At 35.4% G+C, this 22,261-nt stretch overlaps 1 long non-coding RNA gene across 1 annotated transcript; it reads left to right on the top strand.

Moving 5' to 3' along the window:
• The first annotated feature begins 1,742 nt into the window (after nt 1-1,742).
• On the top strand, nt 1,743-21,840 carry LOC138699697 (uncharacterized). Its single transcript, XR_011332059.1, has 3 exons — nt 1,743-2,071; nt 2,452-2,571; nt 21,824-21,840. It is a non-coding gene; the product is annotated as an uncharacterized lncRNA (long non-coding RNA).
• Nucleotides 21,841-22,261: the final 421 nt, after the last annotated feature.

The following is a 22,261-nucleotide window of genomic DNA, read 5'->3' as shown; positions in this document are numbered from 1 at the left end:
TAGATGGGGTACATGGCTAGAAGCAGTTGAATATTATGCCGAACATATAGACTCTATTAACAATGTTCTCCTTGCATTGGACTCTGAAGATGCAGTCTCAATTGATACTGCGAAAACAGTTACCTGTGACATAAGTGTGAAGAATGACTTAGCTCACATTCAGCATACATTTTCATGCATCATAAAAACGCTCAAAAGTCTCCAAAATAGGCACCTTTCACTATCTGAAAGTTTTGAAATTATAAATAGTACTGTGGAACAACTGAATCGTGGTAGAGGTAAAGTTGCAGATGCAGTAAGAGCTAAGGTGGACACTGTACTTTCAAAAAACTCTGGATATGAAGAACTACAAAAGGTTGTTGCTGTGATGAGTGGTGAATCAACAGTGAAGATTAACTTGGACTTATCCCCAGCAGACATTGTGAAATTGAATTATGTACCAGTTACTTCTTGTGACGTCGAACGCTCTTTTAGTCAGTATAAATCTATCCTCAGAGACAATAGAAGAAGATTCACTTTTCAGCACTTGAAAGAAATGTTTGTAACCTATTGTTATGGTAACAGACAATAAAAATTGTGTTTTGTTGAAACTACATTGGAAGATAAGGTACGTCCATTATATTTTTTGTTTAGTTTGATTAAAATGTACCAATATTTAACGTACATAGTCATTTTTTTATAATTTTAAGTCCATATTTAATTCCATATTTTGGTAAAAATCCATATTTAATTCCATATTTTGGTAAAAATAACTACATATATATTTACATATTTCATATATTTTTAGTCCATATAAATCCGTTCCCTGCTCATCAGGTATATTCAAGAAGACATCTAATGTACTGTAACCAGCACATGATTAAAATACTGATCAGATGTCCAACAGTTTCTTACTGCACTCTTCACTTCAAAAGTTTGGCACATAGTTAATGAAAATCTTGATCAGGAAATCATTCATAAAAAAGTTAAATGTACACGTTTAAAACTTTCCTATAACATAGGGCATCCTCATTGTTACTTTTAAGTTTTAGGAATGTACGCTTATAACTGTATCACAATCTGAAATAATCATAATATTTATAACACGAGGGTCCTTGTAGATAGTCAGTTCCAGTGTTCTATATGTAATTAAGAAATGACCCAGTTTATTGCACTTTCAGCATTTTTCTATTTAGGGGCTTCTGATTAAGTTTTCTAATCACTTCGTATTTACTGGAAATATCTTTGGCAATATTGTCCAGTAGTGGCTTCACAAGTTTTCCCAAAAGAAAGAGGGACATTTCCTCATCTTTACATGTGTCGCACTTCAGTTCTTGCGAAAATCTTGGCTTCAGAAAAGAATACTACAGCGTTTACTATCTCTATGCTCAGTAGATTAATCAGTAGGCCTATAGAAATGTTTTCACCACTGCAAGAAAAAATCGCGTAATAATTATACTTCTCAATTATTGTGACGTTCGTATTTTTTTTAAGAGAGGGAAAAGTTACGCATTCTTGCAAATGCTTAATTATGAATTCAAGGAAATTTAAGATAAGGCAGTACCTTAATTAGTTGCAATATCTTATTTAATAACAATATTAATAATATTAGGTGAAAAGGGTAGGCTATAGTGCGTATATGTAAGATGTCAAGTTAATTTATTTCCGGAAATGTTTGGTGTATGAACTGAAGTACAGAGCAGACAGTCCCTCAGTTTATATGTAATATGTTTTAATATCAAGAATGACAGCCTTTTATTGTAATATAATTGAGGAGTAGAAGTTTGAAAATTACGTCTATTGTCCATAAAATATTGTACGAAGCATTTAATAAGCAATGGTGAGTCCTTTAAATGTCCCAAATGTCAATGTCTTTTAAGTGTTCTGCTATGAATATATAGGGCAGAACAGCGCTCCGAGCGGCGGAATTGGCATTACGAGGGAACCACTTCAGACTCGTTTTTAAGCTCTATGCGCCAGCTTGTGTAATCTCGTAAGGAACGGTTGCGAAGGAGGTTATGTTTGTCGCGGTTTTGTGCTATGTGTACGAAGAACTTTTAGTGTATTTGTGTTAAAGAATATTATTTGAAAGGTATTGAAATTTAATGGTAACAGACTTTGTTTATTATGTTTCTGTTCGTGAAATATTGAATAAAACTTTCGGTGCGCAATATTATGCTGTTAATAAAGCAAGTGAAGTTGTGTAAAGAGAAACTGTTATCTCGTATGTTCATTAATCATTACCCTTACAGTGCATTATAATAATAGGTCGAGTTGTGTAAATGTACTGTTTGCATTACCTTCATTGTGCATAAGAGCATTTCTTTGAATAGATATTTCATGTATAATTTGGAATGTAAAGCACAAACATGAAGGTTACTATAAGAAGTAAGTAAAATAGATGACATTTGCAACAATTATTATGACGTGTGAAGGTTAAAATGCAATGTGAATATTTTGAAATTCCTCCAGGTTGGACTGGTGTAGCTACATGGCGTTGGGTGGCTAATGACGATAATTGTGGGATTTGTCGAATGGCATTTGACGGTTGTTGTCCAGATTGTAAACTTCCTGGTGATGATTGCCCTCTAGGTAGGAATTTTAATATCTGCAATAATTTACGGGAAAATTTTAGAACACGGACTGCACCTACCAAATTATGTCTTAAAATACTAAAAAGAGCAGATTTGTCTGCGTTTGTCGAATGCGCATCATTATATTTACGAAAGGGCACTTTTCAGTGCCAATGATTTATTTTGTGTGCACAAGGTTGGAATTTTGAAGTAAGAAGGTACAATCCATGTTCTGGAGTTTATCCGCATAATATTCCCCCACCCCCTTTACTAATTATCAACATAACATACGAGAGGTCCAGGATGAATTACAAGGGAAATGGTCCGTTTGCCCACTATTGCGTCTTATACCTCTCGAATGTTATATTGGTAACATTTAGGAGGGGAAGGGGAATCAGAATATACAGGTACAGGTAAGTATAAATGGTTTTTGTGTTGAAAGTATTTGTGGGTGCGGTAATTCGGCCGAAAAGGCAATGGTAAAGGGTTCTGCTCCCTTCTTACTATGTATTGTTTGTGAACCACTGCCTAGCGGATCGTATTTTAAATACTGGATAAAATAACAATTAAATATGTTAAAGGAATTATTGCACCAAAATTATCATTTGTTCCAGGAGCATTTATATAATTAAAAAATGACTTGTCTGTAGGAGAACACGCTGTGAAGACGATGCGGTCCAGTAGGCAGTGGCTCGCAAGTAAGGAGAAATGAAATACATTGTAAGAACGAAGAACCAGAACCCTTTACCACAGTCTAGTATATACAGTCGCAAAGCTCAATACGTAGTAAATATGCAAACGTTAGATAGTTGCTCACCACTAGGATCGCTAATATCGCCTCATTACAGGCAATGCAAAATAGTACCGGCACAGTATTGTTTGTAGCACCCTCAAAACTCAAGCTTCGTGACTGTATATAGTAGACTGTGCCTTTACCATTGCCGAAAATGTTCGTATATGGCGGATATCATCGAGGATCAGTGGCAGGTTAGGTTTGGTTTGTTCAGACTTTTGGTCTATCTACCAAAAAACGTATAAATTATGTAAGGCATACCAAAAACCGGAACAAACCAAACCTAACCTGTCATTGAGCCTCGATGATGTCATTGATGAATGTCATATTGACCAACATTTTCTATCGAATTACCAACAGTTTTGAGAATATGAGTTGACTTTATTATGTCCTTTATTATAGAAATTAGCCTATATCAGGAATACCAGCATCACCACTGTTTTCGCGATCGTTATCAGATTTTAGCTTCATGTTTCGACAACACTTCAACAGGCTACAAAAAATGTATAGAGGACATGCTGTGAACTGGCACAAATACCGTAATTTAAATAGACTTGAGAGATTAAAAAGATGTTTTCCAGCCCAAGGCTATGCCAAAAATTGATTCATTCTGTTGGTTGAAACGCACACATTGTGGATAAAGTGTTCGAGTTTTCACTCGGTAAGCATACTATTACCATATTCAGGTATTGATTCTGGTTTTGTCTTACACGCGGTGACGTGATAGCTCATCTGCTACACTTTTGGTTACAGTTTTTATAGATACATGCATCAGTTGTTCATTCATTCATTCATTTATTTTATTCCATAGATCTTACATGAAGAAATGAAGCTTTAAGATGTGGAACAAGTCAAAATTTTACAATATTACAATTACAATTTTTACAAATTTTTACAGTTTAGTAATTTTCTACAATTTTTACAATTTTGTGCAATTTTTTACAATATTTTGCCGAGATGTAGTGAGATGAGGTGAGGTCCGAGGATTCGCCAAAATATTACCCCGCATTTGCCTTTTGGTTGGGGAAAACCTCGGAAAACCCAACTAGGTAATCAAATCAAAGGGGTTGATGCCAAGGACTTGCCATAGAACATCCGGCTTCAGTCCCATGGCTGTGGAAAAACCTCTGAAGAAACCAAAGACCAAAGGGGGATCCAACCCAAGCCCGAACGCAGCTCCGGATCAGCAGCGCAGCGAGTCTGCCGACTGAACTACATCGATGGCTCTACTAAAAGTATACAATACATAGCCAATCAGATTATTAAATTTACAAACGCAAACGATCATTCATCAGTTGAGCTATATGTATAATACAAAACAAGTTAATTAAATGTAAGCCATAAACAATTCAACCAGTTGTACAGAAATTGATAATACATATCATGCAAACTACTTCAAATTACAAACACAAAACAATTTATCAATAGAGCTATACAGATTACTATTCAATTTAAAGCATATACAATTCATCGGCCAAAACTATACAAATATATACAGTACAAATTAAGCAGATTAATTTAATTTACAAGGATACTTTCATTAAGCTATACAAATTTGTGCAATTAATATCAAGTAGATTAATTTAATTTATAATCATAAATAATTCATCAGTTGAGCTATACAGACTATCGTACTATACAATTTACAGCATATACAATACATCAATTGAGCTATACAGACTACCATTCAATTTACAATAGGCCTATATACAATTCATCATTAGAGCTACACAGACTAGTAATCATTTTAAAAGCATATACAATTAATCACCCAACCTATACAAACATACAGGGTGTTTAAAAAATACGGGGCATAATTTCAGGTATGTATTTTTCCACATGTAGACAATCAAAATAGTTCATTACAACATGTGTCCGGAAATGCTTTATTTCCGAGTTATGGCCTTCACAACATTGAAATTCACCGGAAAGTTTTTCTTTCCGCAGGTCGTTGCCGTCAAAGGAGACATTAAGAGGGCACTCTGACAGTTCATTCCGAGGTGAAGGTTACATTCAGTGTTGTGTAGGCATTAGACTGTGTGACATGTATTCAAATCAAGAGCTGGCAGATACACTTCATGTACGGTAAGGCGGACGGCAATGCTGCGCTGGCTCGTTGTTTGTACCAGGAGAGGTACCCACAGTGACAATGTCCAGATCGGAAGACATTTGTACGTCTCCATTACCGTCTGTGCGAGTATAGAAAATTTAACTCTCCTGGTTTGGGAAGGGGACGACCAAGATCTACAACTCCAGAAGTACAGGAGGAGATTCTGGAGGCTGTGAACATGACTCCTTCTATCAGCACACGAAGGGTAGCGTTGCAAGTCAGTGTTCCTCATACGACTGTCTGGAGACTGTTGAAAGAGTATCAATTGTATCCTTATCATTTGCAACGTGTACAGGCCCTGTCACCAGCAGATTACCCTGCACGAGTTAGGTTCTGTCAGTGGTTCTTGCAGCAGTGTGGTGTAAATCCGAACTTTCCTGCCTTAGTATTATTTAAAGATGAAGCACAGTTCACACGAGATGGCATAGCAAATTTCCACAATCAGCATGTATGGGCATATGAAAACCCACGTGCAACTGTTCCATCTCATCACCAGGTGCGGTTCTCCCTCAACATGTGGGCCGGTATCATTGGTGATCGATTAGTTGGACCCCATGTACTTGTAAACAGACTTACGGGGCAGGCGTACACAAACTTCCTGGAAAACACCATACCTCATGTTTTAGAAGACACTCCACTGATCAGTCGTCAACACATTCACTTCTTGCATGATGGCGCTCCTGCACACTTCAGTCGTACGGCTCGCCGGTACTTGGATCGAAGGATGGATAGGTAGAGGTGGCCCAATTGCTTGGGCTCCACGCTCACCTGATCTGAACCCTCTCGATTTCTACTTGTGGGGCCATTTAAAATCATTGGTTTATTCATCTCCGGTGCCTGATTTGGAATCCCTTCGGAATCGAATTGTGGCATGTTCTGAGGACATACGCAATATTCCTGGAGTTTGGGATTGTGTTCGCAGGTCAATGAGACATCGATGTGAGGTCTGTATTCAAGCAGGAGGTGGACATTTTGAACATCTTCTGTAATGACGACCTGCGGAAAGAAAATCGTTCCGGTGAATTTCAATGTTGTGAAGGCCATAACTCGGAAATGAAGCATTTCCGGACACATGTTGTAATGAACTATTTTGATTGTCTACATGTGGGAAATACATACCTGAAATTATGCCCCGTATTTTTTAAACACTCTGTATGCAGTCAAATTAGTTCAATTTACAAACTTATTTTCGTTAAGCTATACAAAAATTGTACAATTCATATGAAGTAGATTGATTCAATTTATAAGCTTAAACAATTCATCAGTTGACCTATACAGTATACTATTCAATTTACAGCACATACAATTCATCAGTTATGCTGACCGTTCATTCTTGCATAGTATGTGGTGAAATCCTGAATTACCAACCTTGTAACATCATGTCATAGTTCTCTGTTGAATTCTGTCCATGACCCATCAGTCATCGCATCAATAGAATTCCTCCCATATTTCTCTTTTTCCTTTCTTGCATATATCACTCCTTCTGAGTTTCTTGTGTGAGGTAAGATATACCGCAATTCTTCTAGTAGGAAGTTTTTTTTGCAGAGTTCAAAGGCCAGTCTGGAAGGAGTGTTCTTGGAGAGTTCTAATGCTAATTTTGAGGTATCTTGCGTTCAGTTGTTCCATTTTTCAAAGATGTTGTTTGGAGATACATTTCTATATTATTTCTATTCCATAGAGTCTAGTAGAAATATGAGACAGATATTCGGTTTGAATATTTTTATTGCTGTTTCTAGAGAGAGGCACTGTAGGTTCTGTGTGGTGTACATGGCTTTAATGGCTACTATGCATTTTTCTGTTATGTGTATTGTGAAGGTTGTTTGTGTCGATTGTAGTGTCAGACAATGTGTCTTTGCCATCATATCTGTGATGATTGACCAGCCTCATGCCCAATGGGAGGCCGTGCTTCTGCCGCTGAGATGGCAAGCACGCTCACGCAACTTAACTCGTTAAAACTTACAATGGCGCTTTGTGTGCAATATCTAGTTCTGTGATGATCAGTATCTGTCATTCTGTGATGCTGCGCGGCCATGCAGATGAAATCAAGCCTCATCAGAAAAAAAATCGATCGGGGATCAAGTTCTTTGTTATTTACTTTTTCTAATACCTAATTACAAAAATTAAGCTTGTGATTGTAATTTTGGGGCTGTAATTCATGATATGATGGAATTCTGAATGTTTTTAGTTTCAATAATTTTATTGTCACTCCTGCAGATACTTTAGAAATCTCTGCCTGCTGTGCTAAACATTTCAGAGACTTGCATGGGCTACGCATTAATGCCGCACGAAATTCATCCAGTTTTTGCTCTGTAAAACCATAGCGCTTTTGTCGTCTTTTTCTGTCATATACAGAACCTGTTTCATATAATCTATTAAATAACCTTAATATTGTTTTTCTAGAGAGTATTGGCATGTTTACGTCTGAATTTTCGCCTTGTTGAAGCATACAATTTTTTGTTCTTTATATAAGTGTTGTATATGTAAATACCTTCAGGTAATGAATATCTGTTTACCATGACGAAATGATCTGTTCTCCATCTCAGCTAAACGAATACTGCCAGAGGCCAAGTTACAGATAAACTGTTTTATTTATAGACGTCGTAAGTAGTGTTGATATGAATGGGAATGGCCTTGACTATCTAGTCAGCACACATGTCGTCTTAGTGGCAGAAGTGCAGTTTCCCATTGAGCAGGCGACCGGTCAATCATCATGGACATGATGACGAAGGTGCACTGTATATTTATACTGATTTCTTGTTATTTTGATTTTTCATCATCATCTTCGTAATAGATAATAGTCTTTAAAAGAATTGCTCTGATCTACAAAATTTTCCTTCCGTCTCTTCATAGGGCATTCCTGTAATTCAAGACTGCTCGAAGGATCCTTGTTCTAGGCATAGTATGCTTGACATGACAGTGCCAGTTATCTAGGTGTCAGTGTATACAGGGTGATTCACGAGGACTTATACACTTATGGAACTAATTCCGAAAGACATTCTAAGCAAAAAATGTCATATAAACATTTGTCCTAATCTTAATATTTTCAAAGTTACATTAATTTGAAGTTGTTTATAAAATACCTTTTTTCTTTAGTTTTAAGGTAAAAGAATATTACAAGTGGAGAATGAACTATTCAGAAGTATCATTTCTTTAATTGGCTAGTGTTCTGAAGCTAAAAATGTGTTGTCAATTGCTTTGTAGGCCTACAGATTTTGTTTTTTAATTTTTAACTAAAAATGACATCATTCTTATGCACTTATCACAAAAATTGTTACAAATTATATGACTTTACGAACTTGATTCTTTACAGTTTAATAATGCAGCCTAATGTGCAATCTTGAATTTACAAGAGTGGCGTGATTTGTAACATTTGTTGTGATAAATATATAAGAAAGTGTGGAACCGATAGCGCTAAAACATATAAATTTCTGAAGAATATTTCCAATACACAGAAAAATACTAGCCAACCTATTATTCATAATAACAAAACACTAACAGGTAGTAGAGATATAGAAAATGCATTTAATAAACGCTACTCAAACTCTCACAGATTGCATCCCAATACCAAAAAAAAAAAAAAAATGACAAATTTATCAAAAGAAAATTACATAAAAATAATAAAAACAATATTACTAATACTATCTCAAAACCTGAAATATTTAATCAAAATTTTACTTCCAAAGAATTAAGTATAGCTATACAAAATTTAAAAACCAAGAAATCTCCTGGTCCTGACAATGTTCATTCAGAATTTTTTTAACATCTGGGGAAAAAGCCAAATCTGTACTTTTATCCATTTTCAATTTATCGTGGAACACCTAAATTCCTGGAGCTTGGAAAAAAGCAATCATTGTACCAATTCACAAAAAAGGAAAACCTGCTCATGATGTTAATAGTTATCGACCAATAGTACTATTAAGCATGATAGCAAAAACTATGGAATCAATGATCTCCAACAGATTAACTTGGTATTTAGAATCCCAAAATCTTTTATCACCAATACAAGCTGGTTTTCAACAACTACACTCTATACTAATGAACAAATCATACGCCTCAGCCAAGAAATAAAGGACAGTTTTAACAAGAAAGAAGATACCTTGGCATTGTTGACTTTCAATTAGCATATGATTCTGTTTGGAGAAATAAATTATTACTAAAACTCCAGAAATTAGGAATCTCCAGCAATATGTTCAGATGGATATCAGAATTCCTTAGTCAAAGATTCATTGCTACTAAATTCAATAACTCACTCTATAATTACAGACAAACATATCGAGGTCTACCCCAAAGCGCTGTCCTCAGCACAACTTTATTCAATATTTATATAAATGACTTACCCTTCCTATGAGAGGAATCAAACATGAAAACAGCACTATTTGCAGATGATATAGTTTTGTGGACTTTCGGACCTCACAGACATAGAGACAAAATTCAAAATTCTGCTCTTAAGGCTCTAAATCAACTACATGAATGGAACACATCAAATTTGATGACACTCAATTTAAACGAAAGTAACTACCAAATATTTTCACTTGGTAAAAATGAGAGAGAATTCAATATCCAATACAATGGCCAACACCTTTCTAGGACTTATGAATCCAAATATCTTGGAGTTATTTTCGATAGTAATTTAACTTGGAGCAACCATTTGAAATATATTTCTGAAAAAGCTCGTAAAAGATTCTCCCTTCTGAAAAGAGTAGCAGGAAAGAAATGGGGATGCTCTAGGAATACTTTGAACACTACATACAAAATGTTTATACAGTCAGTGCTGACATCCTGTGGAGAAATTTGAATTATTTCACCTTTCATAAACGAAATAGAACATGTTCGAAACCAAGCTCTCAGGCTCATTACTGGTGGAATCAAAACAACTCTAATAGATTCTATGAGATTCCACACTAGTATTAACAGCATCAAAATGACAATAGAAGAAAAAGCACTGATCCAATATGAAAATCTCATCAGATTACGAGGAAACAATTGGGATTCATACAGTCCTCTCTGTAGATTAAAAACTCAAAAAAGTTTCATATCCATGGTTCAATAATTAAAACAGAAAATCAGCATCCCGAATTTAAAAGAAAACTTACAAATTAAACCAAACCCTTTAATTCTATTAAATATAGAGTATAATCAAAATTTAACAGAAGAAATACTGAAATCAGAAGTAAACACTGAAATAATGAAACAGCTGTCTTTAGAGACAATTAATATTAGGTACCCTCCACAAAACTGGCTTCATTTATACACCGACGGATCCTTGATCTCCAGGGAACAAGGTGCAGGTGCAGGTGTTACATGCTGTCTCTTCTCACTTTATAGATTTCTTTGATATGGAACAATAAGTTTTGATGGAGAACTCATTGCAGTAAGTGAAAGTCTCAGGAATGTTCTATGCCACATGCAGTTATATTATCAGACTCCAAAGCAGCTATTCTATCAATAGTCTCTAGACACACACCTTTATCTCAAACAGCAGAAATAACTAAAATTCTCTCTCAATAACACTCAATAAAATAATTGTATTTCAATGGATACCATTCCATTGTGGAATCCTGGGGAACGAGAATGCGGATGCTTTAGCAAAGAAGGGCAGCACTGCTACTCACAGACCTGTTACTAAATCTACGTATTACCCTGTGAAAAGATTTATTAAATCTACATACCTAGATTTCAGCAAACAAAATTTGATAACACAATCTCAAGGGAAAAAATGGAACTCTCTGCATCATAATCCACAGTTAATTCCCGATTTACCACGTAAATCGTCTGTAGCTGCATTTAGATTGGCAACAGATTATGACTGTTTGGCCAAACACCTGCATAGAATTGGAATATATCAGTCCCTTAACTGCCCATTGTGCAGTTCAAATCAAGAAATGGATTCGGGACACCTCAAAAGCTGTGCTTCAGTGGCTGACCATGACAATATCTTTGAAAAATATTCGAGTGCAAGAGGTCAAATGACTTTATTGTCAAACGTCTGGCATTAGAAAACAACAACAATTTTGTAGTTAAAAATCGAAAAAAAATTATGTACGAAGCAACTATGGAATTCACAACACATTTTTAGCTTCAGAATATTAGCTAATTAAAGAAATGATACTCCTGAATAGTTCATTCTTTCTTCGTAATGTTCTTTTACCATTAAAACTCAAGAATAATGGTACTTTACAAACAATTTCAAATTAATGTATATTGCATTACTGATTACATCAGCTTGTCCAGAAGCTGTGAAGTGGCAGTTCCGTTACTGGACTAACCTCCTTCTTGCTAGCAACCAGTTAGAGGGGCGCTTTATCGCTTAAAAAAAGAAATTTGATTTTTTTTTAACTATTTAAAGAAAGGTATTTAGGTTCTTTCCATTTATTCCTTCTTTCCTAAATGTCATTAGTTCTGTTTTGTGTTTATTTATCTTGAATTCGTTCTCTCTGGCCCAATCCACTAGTGCATTGAATGCTTCTTGCATATTTATCTTGAATTCGTTCTCTCTGGCCCAATCTACTAGTGTATTGAATGCTTCTTGCAATATTTTTCCTACCAAGCACCATGTCATGTGGATACATCAGTAGTTTGAGTTATTTCTTCTGATTCTGCTATTATATATTTTATTGAGTCATTCCATGTCAAATCAATACAGTTCCAAATTAAAATTTCCCGTGACCTCTCAGAGTTTGATGAAACTTTACTTATTAAGTGAATGGAAATAGTAAGAAAACATTTTTTTTTTTTTTGTTTAACGTTCATTACATTATAGCTTATTAATTTGTATATATTTTTTTATAAAAATGCTGCATCCTGAAGTAGGCCTAGTTAAATACGATTTTCTGTGGAACTAATTAAATGAGGTACAGACCTAAGGTCTCTTTTTAAAGCTCTCTTGATGGGCTTTAATTTGATGTGTAACATGGCAGTAATTATGCCTACAATATAAAAAGTTTTCTTAATATTCAAACAAAATGTTAAAATTCAAATTTCTAAGAATTCCAGAAAATTTTTAATTTTTGGAAAACTTCATACTACTCTAATTTAAAACATACTATTTTCTTAGAGAATTGAATTTTAAAATTGTAAGCCTATTTGATTTTTGAGAAAAAATGTTATATTGTAATCCCTGTTATGTTACAAATCAAATTAAAGCTCATCAAGATAACTTTAAAATCAGACATTGTCCAGGTCTATATCTCATTTGATTCTGGAGAAAATGGTAATTAACTACTTCAGGACACAGTAGTTCTTGATAAAAAAATGTAAAAATTAATACTTAACCTCTGGATGCAGGACAAAAAACTTTTTTTCTTATGATTTCTATTCATAACTATGTAAGGTCACTTGATATTAGGCCTATAGCAAATTTCACCAAAATCCTAGAATGTCTGTCAGAATCACTGTGTTGATTTGACATGGAATGACTGTTATGATTTTGTTGTATGTAAGAATATTTTTTATTAACCTTGTTAATGTGTGTTCTTTCCCTACCATTTCTTTTAGATTCCTTAGCACTAGTCATCTGTCGAATGGGCCAAAAGATTTACTGTAGTCTATGAATATTACATGAACTTTCCTTCCCAGTAGTCTTAGTGCTTTGTCTGTTTTACAGTATATTATAGTGGCAAAGGCTTGTATTGTGGATCTGTAAAGTTGGAAATCCAAATTGATATTGTGGAATTCGTAGGTTTATTGTTTTTGTTAGTAAGTCAAGATAGGCCTATTTGTCAGGATTTTTAACTTTGTTTTTTCGAGTGTTATTCCTCTGTAATGTTCAGTTGGGGTCCGCTGAGTCGCCTTTTCCTCTGTAAAGGACTCTTATGATAAATTTTCGCCAAATTTGTGGAATATAGCGTTTCTAGGCATCTGTTATAGGGTAGTTCAGGGTAAATTTGGATATAAAATTTTTTTTTTGTTTTTAAGTTTAGAGATGCATAGCCTGTTATCATGATAAAATTTTCCAGTCAGTCCGTTTTTTATGTTAGCACTGTGACCTTCTAGATTGGCTCTGTTGCATTCTCATTTATGTTTATCTTTTTTTTTTCATAATAATAACCCTAAGTGTAACTGTACCCAATTTACCCTTTGGATGGTAAATTTAGGTATACAGTAAAAACCTGATACAGCGCGGTTGTTGGGGAACATCCTTCATCCCCGCGTTATAGTTGAACCACGATATATTGGAAGTGATCCATGTGTTCAGGAAATGACAAGTTACATGGAGATGGGTAAAGCCAGTAATTTAACGCACTATAACTCTATACATGAATTTAAATAATATAATACGTACTGTAATATAAGCTTAACACTCACCAGTTATGCAGTTTGTTTCATAAAACTTGTTATTGTTTTAGCAATAGTTAACTTCGCTGTTTATAAACTATCTTGATTTTACATTGGTTTAAAAAAGTCCGTAATTTTGTTTGGCGGACTAAATCACTGTTTCTTCTCCGCATATTGTTTTATATTAGCAAAATGGAGGAGACGAACACTGTTTGGTTCATTTTACTTTTCCAACCGAGACATTACATTATTTAGAAGAGATATCACTTCAGTAACACATGGAATTTTATCTTTCTCTTCTACAACATTTTATCACAGCCATCTTCATCATCGTTTCCTTCATTTTCACCATCATTTTCATCCAGTATAACATTTATGATATCTTCACCCTCTAATTGTACCTTCTGGAATGCCACATTCCTGCGACAAGTTTGTTTTTGTTTCTCCGCCTTTTACATGGTCAATTATTTTAAGCTTTTCTCTCATTGAATATGCTTTTCGTTTTTGCTACATTACTGCACTTTATGTCGAATTAAATTAAGACTCAGAACGTGTGACACAGACTAATTGATATTGATATTATTTATTAATAGTTCAAAAGTACATAAACTTAATCTTAAAACTGATACATTCACAAATAATGATAATACACAATATTTACACAATTTAATAACAAATTTTCTATCATATAATTATTCAACTTATGTTGGTTTAACTTACACTTACTTCTGGTTTTAGTGCAAGTTTTCACCCTATCACATTTATTTTACACATTCAAAACTTGTTTACATGCTAAGATAGAAATTCTCATTTCTTTTCTTTTTTTTTTTTTTTTAATTCTATAATAAACAAGTGTATATAAATCGTCCCTGCTGCTATATTCATCTAATTATCTTTTACCACAGTCATATTTATATTTAAATTTCAGTTCCTCGTTTACACAATACTTAACTATTTCATATAATAAATATCGCATAGAGGTTAGCAGATGCCGACAATATGTGAACAAACAGAATAGCTAAAACAGTACTTCTATGTGTATATGTAGGGCAGTGTCTAACCTCGTGCTTACGCTTGTCAGCAAAATCCTCGACGTAACCTCATTACAGCTGTCAGCTTACTTGGTGACACAGACTAAAACTGAACAACTTAACACTCAGAACATGTGACAGACTAAAACATGATATGTACAGTATAACTTTCACTTTACAAGATTTGAGAAAACTGAAATAAAAATGCGTTAATGCACAAATTGTTTCCCGTTATGCCTGCAAAATCCCTTGGAATGCAGTTTTACAACCTCGAAGAAAAGGTCATTGTCCACTAAGGGTTGTGCATATACCTGCTGAGGCAGCACATTATACTACAGAAACGCTTTGTGCAGTATTATCTTGTACATTGATTTTTTAAAGACTGATTTCCACTAAATGTATTGTATATTTATGTTTTTTACTGGGGGACTTACTTTTTCTGTATTAAATATGAATTCGCGGTGAATTGGACCGCGATATTCTGGCTTTTACTGTAATGTGTATTATTGAAATAAAACATGCTTGAAAGACCTTAAAAAACTCAATTACATCCAAATTACTCACGTTTATAAATTGTAGTGTACTAACAAACTATTAATGATATATCACTATTACTAAATTTATTAAAAACCTGTTTTAAACATGTGCAATGTACACATACATGATTTTTGTTACTGTATCACAGCTGGTTTCCCAGCAGTATTGCTTTGAATGTGATGTGTCAGTTCATAGAATGATAAACAAAGAAGAGTTCTATTTTTACCAGGCAGTATCAGAGTGATCAACACAAATTTTTAACACTCCATGCTAGGCAATTGTGAAATAGACAATATAGCTAGATAAGATTATGTAAAGCTTTAGTCAATAAATTGTAACTTATATATTATGCAAGTTACCCTGACCCATTCTATAACGTTGTTAGGGGCATTATTATGATATTCTTTACTTTCTTTAGGTGTTCGTTATATGTATAGGCTATTTCAGCGTTTCTCAAACTATGGTCTGCAGATCACCTGTGGTCCTCGAGTTCTGTCCTTGTGGTCCTTCAAAAAAGACAGAAGAAAAAATAAAATTCAAACGAATTGCATTATCACACTATAGCTGAAAATCTCAGAGTTTATAAATGACATATAGCAATCGCCTTTCACTTTTTCTCTCGGTACTGACATTTTATGAAATTTATTTACCCTACCCATCTATCGACTTCCCACTCTAATCTCAGCAAAAAAGGGGATTTAAAGGACTATGAACGTGGTGTTTCTCACTATCTTTTCCGTGCACATCTGGCATCGTGTCTGTAACCCAGCCAGGGACTACCCGAATTCATAACAGGACCAAAGTACCGAACCTTTTCATGTATTTATGACTTTTTTTATAGTTTCAACATTGAAATGGTCACGTACTGTACGTCATACACCATTAATAGAACATGCAAAATTGCATCTTTACTTGTTGAAAATCGGGCATGTTTTTGCATAAATTTTTTTATTTCTCTTTTTGCAGATGATGATATAAGAAATTTTCTTCTATTAACATTAACTTAATTAGTTAATACTAATGTAAAATTAATCAATTAAATTAATTTTAATTAATTACTTCTACATTAAAATGTAAGTATATTGACATTAAAATATGCTACATAAATAATAAATTTGCTTTCGAAGTGAACAAGAGTAAGTTGGTCCCCGGAACTATTCTGACGTAAAAAAATGGTCCCTACTTCAGAAAAGTTTGAGAAACGCTGGGCAATTTCATCTGGTGCATGGCTCTTTTTTATATACGAGGCGTGTTCTTAAAGTAGGCCTAAGTTCCGTTTTCAATTATAGCCGTCGCATCGCTGCAATCGTTATTTTGCGCATGCGTGTTTTCTTCTTCAGTCCTCAGGCAAGCTGTGCATGTAGTTTCAGAGCTTCAGTTCGTGTATGTGTTTAGTTGTGATTAGTTGAAATGTTTAAAATGATCGAGCACCCCGCCGACTGTGAGATGCGGTCTGTTATCCATTTCTTGAATGTGAGGAACATCAAACCAGCTGACATTCATTGTCAGTTTTGTGAGGTGTATGGTGATGATGCCATTAGTGATGGAATGGTTAGGAGATGGGTTAGGAAGTTCAACGAGGGCCGCGTCTCTGTGCATGACGAGCAGCGTATCGGTCAGCCATCTTTGATCAATGACGATTTGGTGTGTGCTGTCGATGAAAAAATTCATGACGACTGGAGGTTCACAATTTTTTCGCTTTCCTTGAATTTTCTACAAATGCCACGGAGTGTTCTCTACAAACTTGTGACAGATCGATTACGATATCGAAAATTGTGCTCACGATGGATACCCAAGATCTCACTGAGGAACACAAAACCAAACGAGCTTCCAGTGCATTGAGCTTTCTCACACGTTACAGTGAGCAAGACAATGAGTTTCTTGACCATATCGTGACAAGTGACGAGACTTGGGTGTCTCACATGACACCTGAATCAAAGCAGCAGTCCATGGAATGGAGACACACTGCATCGCCAAGGAAAAAGAAATTCAAACAAACCATGTCAACATGCAAGATCATGTGCACTGTTTTTTGGGACAGAAAAGGAGTCCTACTCGTCGAATTCTTGCCTTGGGGTGAAACCATTAATAGAGAAACCTATTTATTGTAAGGCCTTGAAGAAGCTCCGTCGCGCAATTCAGAACAAGAGACGTGGGATGCTGACCGACGGAGTTGTGTTGCTTCATGACAACGCTCGGCCACACACAGCTCGTGACACCCAAAATCTCATCTCGAAATTTGGCTGGGCACAAATTGACCATCCCCCCCTACAGCCCGGATTTGGCTCCGAGTGACTTTCATCTCTTCCTGCACCTCAAGAAGTTCCTCAGTGGTCAACGTTTTGATGGCGACGATGAAGTGAAAACAGCAGTGCGGGAGTGGTTCGCATCGCAGGCGGGTGAATTCTACAATGAGGGGATAGAAAGACTTGTGTCACAACTCGATAAATGCCTCAATAATGGTGGGGATTATGTTGAGAAGTAATTGAAGTGTGGGGAATACAATGCAACAAAAATTGTTTGTAAATATCTTCCCGTTTACTTACTACACCCTTTTGGAACTTACTTTAAGAACACGCCTCGTAGCAGTCTTTACTTTCTAGCTTGTGATTTGTTGGCATTCCGTGACTGCTTCTGTTTGCAGTGTGTTAATTGTTTTGTACTTTCTGTGGCATATGTGTTCTACATTGCGTTCATAGCTCGGCTGGACTGTTTTGCAGTGGCCTTGGACTGGGTGAAGATTGGCGTGCCTGCTGCCAGAGTTACATGTAAATGACCGGCAAGTCATGGGTATGGAACACTAACTACTCTACTAACATTAGGCTTACCTGCATCACGACAGATGTTGAAAGTGATGACCTTCAACTCGAACACATTCCCTGTATTTCTGAAAACAATTCTGGTTCACTCGCAAAAGCTCGTGTTGACTGATTGCCTGTATTTCTCTCGTGATGTTGTCCTTCAATTGTTGTAACGTGTGTGGATTTGATGCGTACACTTTATTTTTTAACATTCCCCATAAATAAAAATCGCATGGAGATAGGTCAGGGGAACGAGGTGGCCACAATCCTCAACTAATTATTCTGTCACCAAACACACTTCGCAATTCATGCATAGAATTCGCAGCGGTGTGCACTGTAACTGAATCCTGCCGATACCAGCCACTCAATCGTTCATTTCTTGTTAGTTGCGGAAAAAAATTATTTAAAATTGAAGTTACATAAATGTATGAATCAACTGTTGTGTCGAAAAATATGGAACCGATAATTCTGCTCGCTCTCATTGCACACCAAACCCCAACCTTTGCAGCATGATGAGGAACTTCATGAATAATATGGAGATTTTCGGTAGCCCAGTACCTATCTATTCTGAGTAGAAACGTGACCGTGAAGATGAAACCATGCTTCATCAGTGAAGAACATTAAAAGTGGGTCCACATTGCCATTATGAACGGATTCCACAAACCAATTGCAATAATTTATCATGAATAGTTGACCTGCTAGGAATTCGAACACTTGCAAACCAATGTTCAAATTCTCTTCGACACCTTCTTGCAGAAGAGTATTTCACATATGCATCATAGAGAAAAATACGTTGTTCTAAAGTGTACTTAACTATTATTAATAGACACTTTATCACCATGAGACAACACAATTTTACTCACAACACGTGTACAGAGGTCTTTCCCTCACAGCAGATCCAACTCGACTAACTGGCGTGTCAGCTGTAGCTACAGTGCTACTCAAATGGCAGGCACACCAATCTTCACCTAGTCCAAGGCTACTGTGGAACGGTCCGGCCGAGCTACGAACGCACTGTATGTGCTTTAATGGCCACACGAGTCATTTTCAGCTTCTTCTTCCACTAGCATTTTCCTTCATTTTCAATGTACCGGTATTGATTGATAATCCCCCAAGCATTTTTACTCTTTGACCACTAGCTACTATAGGATGCACAGAATTTCATATTTATTTCATAAAAAGATCATCCTGAAATATTTTAATGAAATTTACATTGACTTGCATAAATTCTCCATACACATTTCTTCTAATTTCTGTCCTGGATTTATAATCCTGTGGACCCAGACATTCTCCCAATTTATAACTTGTGTTGAGCAAGCCTGTGGTCCAGGTAACACGGGTTTTCTCTGGGAGCTCTGGTTCTCCTGTGGCATCCTAACAAATCTCCATCATCATGTCATAGTGGGTGTAGTGAAGACCAGCCTCCTATGGCACATCCTGGGCAATGGACTCTGTCAATGAATTGGTCTACACATTTCATACAGGTGAATGACGAACAGTCGTAAGTATTCGCCATTAGTAAAAAAAATTATGCATATTGTTTGTCAGTATCGGACAACTGTTCAAAAAATTGTGTGGGTATTTATGTAGGTCTGCAGTACCTCTGTCTTTGGTATCTTAGAAAAATGTGGGCCATATCCTTTTCTTCTTCTTCTTCTTCTCCTCCTCCTCCTCCTCCTTCTTCTTCTTCTTCTTCTTCTTCTTCTTCTTCTTCTTCTTCTTCTTCTTCTTCTTCTTCTGTATTGGCATGTAGTGTGCTGTAACTACAAGAAAACCTTACTCTGAGTGACTGTTGTGTATGGGGAATCCTAGGTAAAGTCTATAGGAATAATGTGCGTACCGATACCATAGGGGAACTTAAATATCAGGGCATAAATTAGAAGTATTAAGGTACAGATGGTGAATTTCTGTGAATGAATGCAAATTTCATTAAAGTCAGGAATGTATGACTACAGACGGACACTACTTTGAACAACTCTATAACTGTTGTTATCACTTGTTATGAAGTAAAAATGAAATTGTGAGCATGCTGTTATTAGTTATTGTTCATCGTTGTACAAGTAGGTGAGGAAATTATCAATCAATGAAACTGGTTATGGCTGCAAGTGGAGGAAAACATACACTGTGTGTATATGAGTTCAGTATATATCTGAGGATACCATGTCCATTTATGAAGAAATACTTTTATGGCTAAATGGATAATTTTCGAAAAAAAAAAAAAAGAGCAACAAATAGTGAAAACAATATGTTCTTTTGCGTAAACATAGGCCTAGTATCTTTTCTTTCATTTAGTCCTCCATGTTATTCTACAAATGCATACTTCCAACATATATTTCAGAAAGTTAGAATTTCGAGACCAGTTCTGTACACGTTCAGTAATTTTATTGAATATCATTGCTGGTTCTCATAAGAAGCATGCTTCAAAGAGCTTAGTTTTGTACTTTTTACATAAGTTTCTTTTTTTCATTCTTGAAAGGAAAAGTACATTTTTGGAGTTGTGATCTCCCTCAATTTCACGATTCATGTGTTAGGATAGTTGTAGAATTTTTAGTTAGTGTAGGCTATGTAAGTTATGTATATTATATAGTTATTTAGTCCAATATAGCTAGTTTCTGAAAATGAAAACTCTAATCATGAGAATTTTCTAACTAGCAATGTTGTCTTGCTTAATAGAGCTACATACTCGTATTATACACCATCTTTCATAAGTCCTTGAAAAATTTTAGAAATTCACTACAAATAAGCTAAGCAAGAGATAAGTTACTACATTTTATTATACAGAAATGTAGGTAAACTCGTTTTTTTTTATTCAATGGTGATACGGTCTGAAGTTCCTGAAAGCTAGTGAGGAGTAGGGGTACAAAAACACTGTCCTTCATAAATCCCAACAAGAAAAAAATCACAAGGTGTTATATCCGGTGATGTGGGTGGCCACTGCATTAAGACATAACCCTCTTGTCCACAGCATCCTATCCAACATTATGATAAATTAGTGTTGAGATAGCCTCGTATATTAATGTGGAAATGATCTGGCCAGCTGTCTTGTTGAAAAATGTAATTATCACTGTCATTCATCTGTGGCAACAGTCAATTTTCCATGTCCAAGTAGTTTCTCCCAGTGACTGTGCACTCCATAAAGAAAAATAGTTCACCTTGGATATTGTTCAAAAGACATTCACCTTAGGCGAGTCTCAATTATTGCACTACTTTTTCCTAACAAAAATAATTCACTACTACTCCTCTTAGCAACAAACTACGGCAACTATGTGATACAGGCCTTTTCCTAACAAACTTGGAGAGTTTCTCGTTCTGTTGTTATAAGAGTTACAATTTATCCATTGCTTAATTTATTTGTGGTGAATTTCTAAAATGTTTCACGGGCTTATGGAAGATGGTGTATATTATATGCAAACATTTTATTTTCCCTCGCTCACATATGTTCGGCTGGTGTGTGTACTGCCGCTTACACTCTACATCCATAAACAGGGGAAGATAAAATGTATGCACTGTGTATATATATATATATATATAATCTTGTTGAAATGGCTATAAAATCAGTTAGTACATAAATATTCAACCATAAGAATAAAGCTATATATTACTTGTTGAATAACTTGGAGAGCATTGTATCAAGTACTCTATTTTCGTTGTGGTGGATATTTAATGTTAACATATAAATAATTGGGTTACCTATTAAAATATCTAATTTCATGAATTGTTTGCAGTTTGGGGTCAGTGTTCCCATTGTTTCCACATCCATTGCATTATGAAGTGGTTGAATTCACAACAAGTGCAACATTTGTGCCCAATGTGCAGACAAGAGTGGAAGTTCAAGGAGTAAAATAAGGTAAGATCACAATATATTTTATTGTTGGTTGTTTGGTATCCAGTGCTCAGATAGGCCTACATGGCAATGAAGCTATTCACAATTTTGCAGCACTGATTAAACTCAGTTCAATAAGTGATTTATAACCATCAGTAAGTATTTATCTTTTTGCGTGGAACACAGTTTGGTGATTTAATAATTCATATTCAGTTAAGATGTTTAGCAAGACAGTCATGTTCATTTAAGAGTCTAATGGTCAGGTGCATCAACATTGTTTAAGTTTTTACAACCATTAACTGCCAACTTAATGCCTGTTAAGTTACAAGTATAGTGCACC

This window comes from Periplaneta americana, chromosome 1 (genome assembly GCF_040183065.1).
Source record: "Periplaneta americana isolate PAMFEO1 chromosome 1, P.americana_PAMFEO1_priV1, whole genome shotgun sequence".
Classification (NCBI taxonomy): Eukaryota; Metazoa; Arthropoda; class Insecta; order Blattodea; family Blattidae; genus Periplaneta; species Periplaneta americana.
The sequence above is the reverse complement of the archived record's forward strand: the minus strand, read 5'-3'. Positions and strand labels throughout refer to the sequence as shown.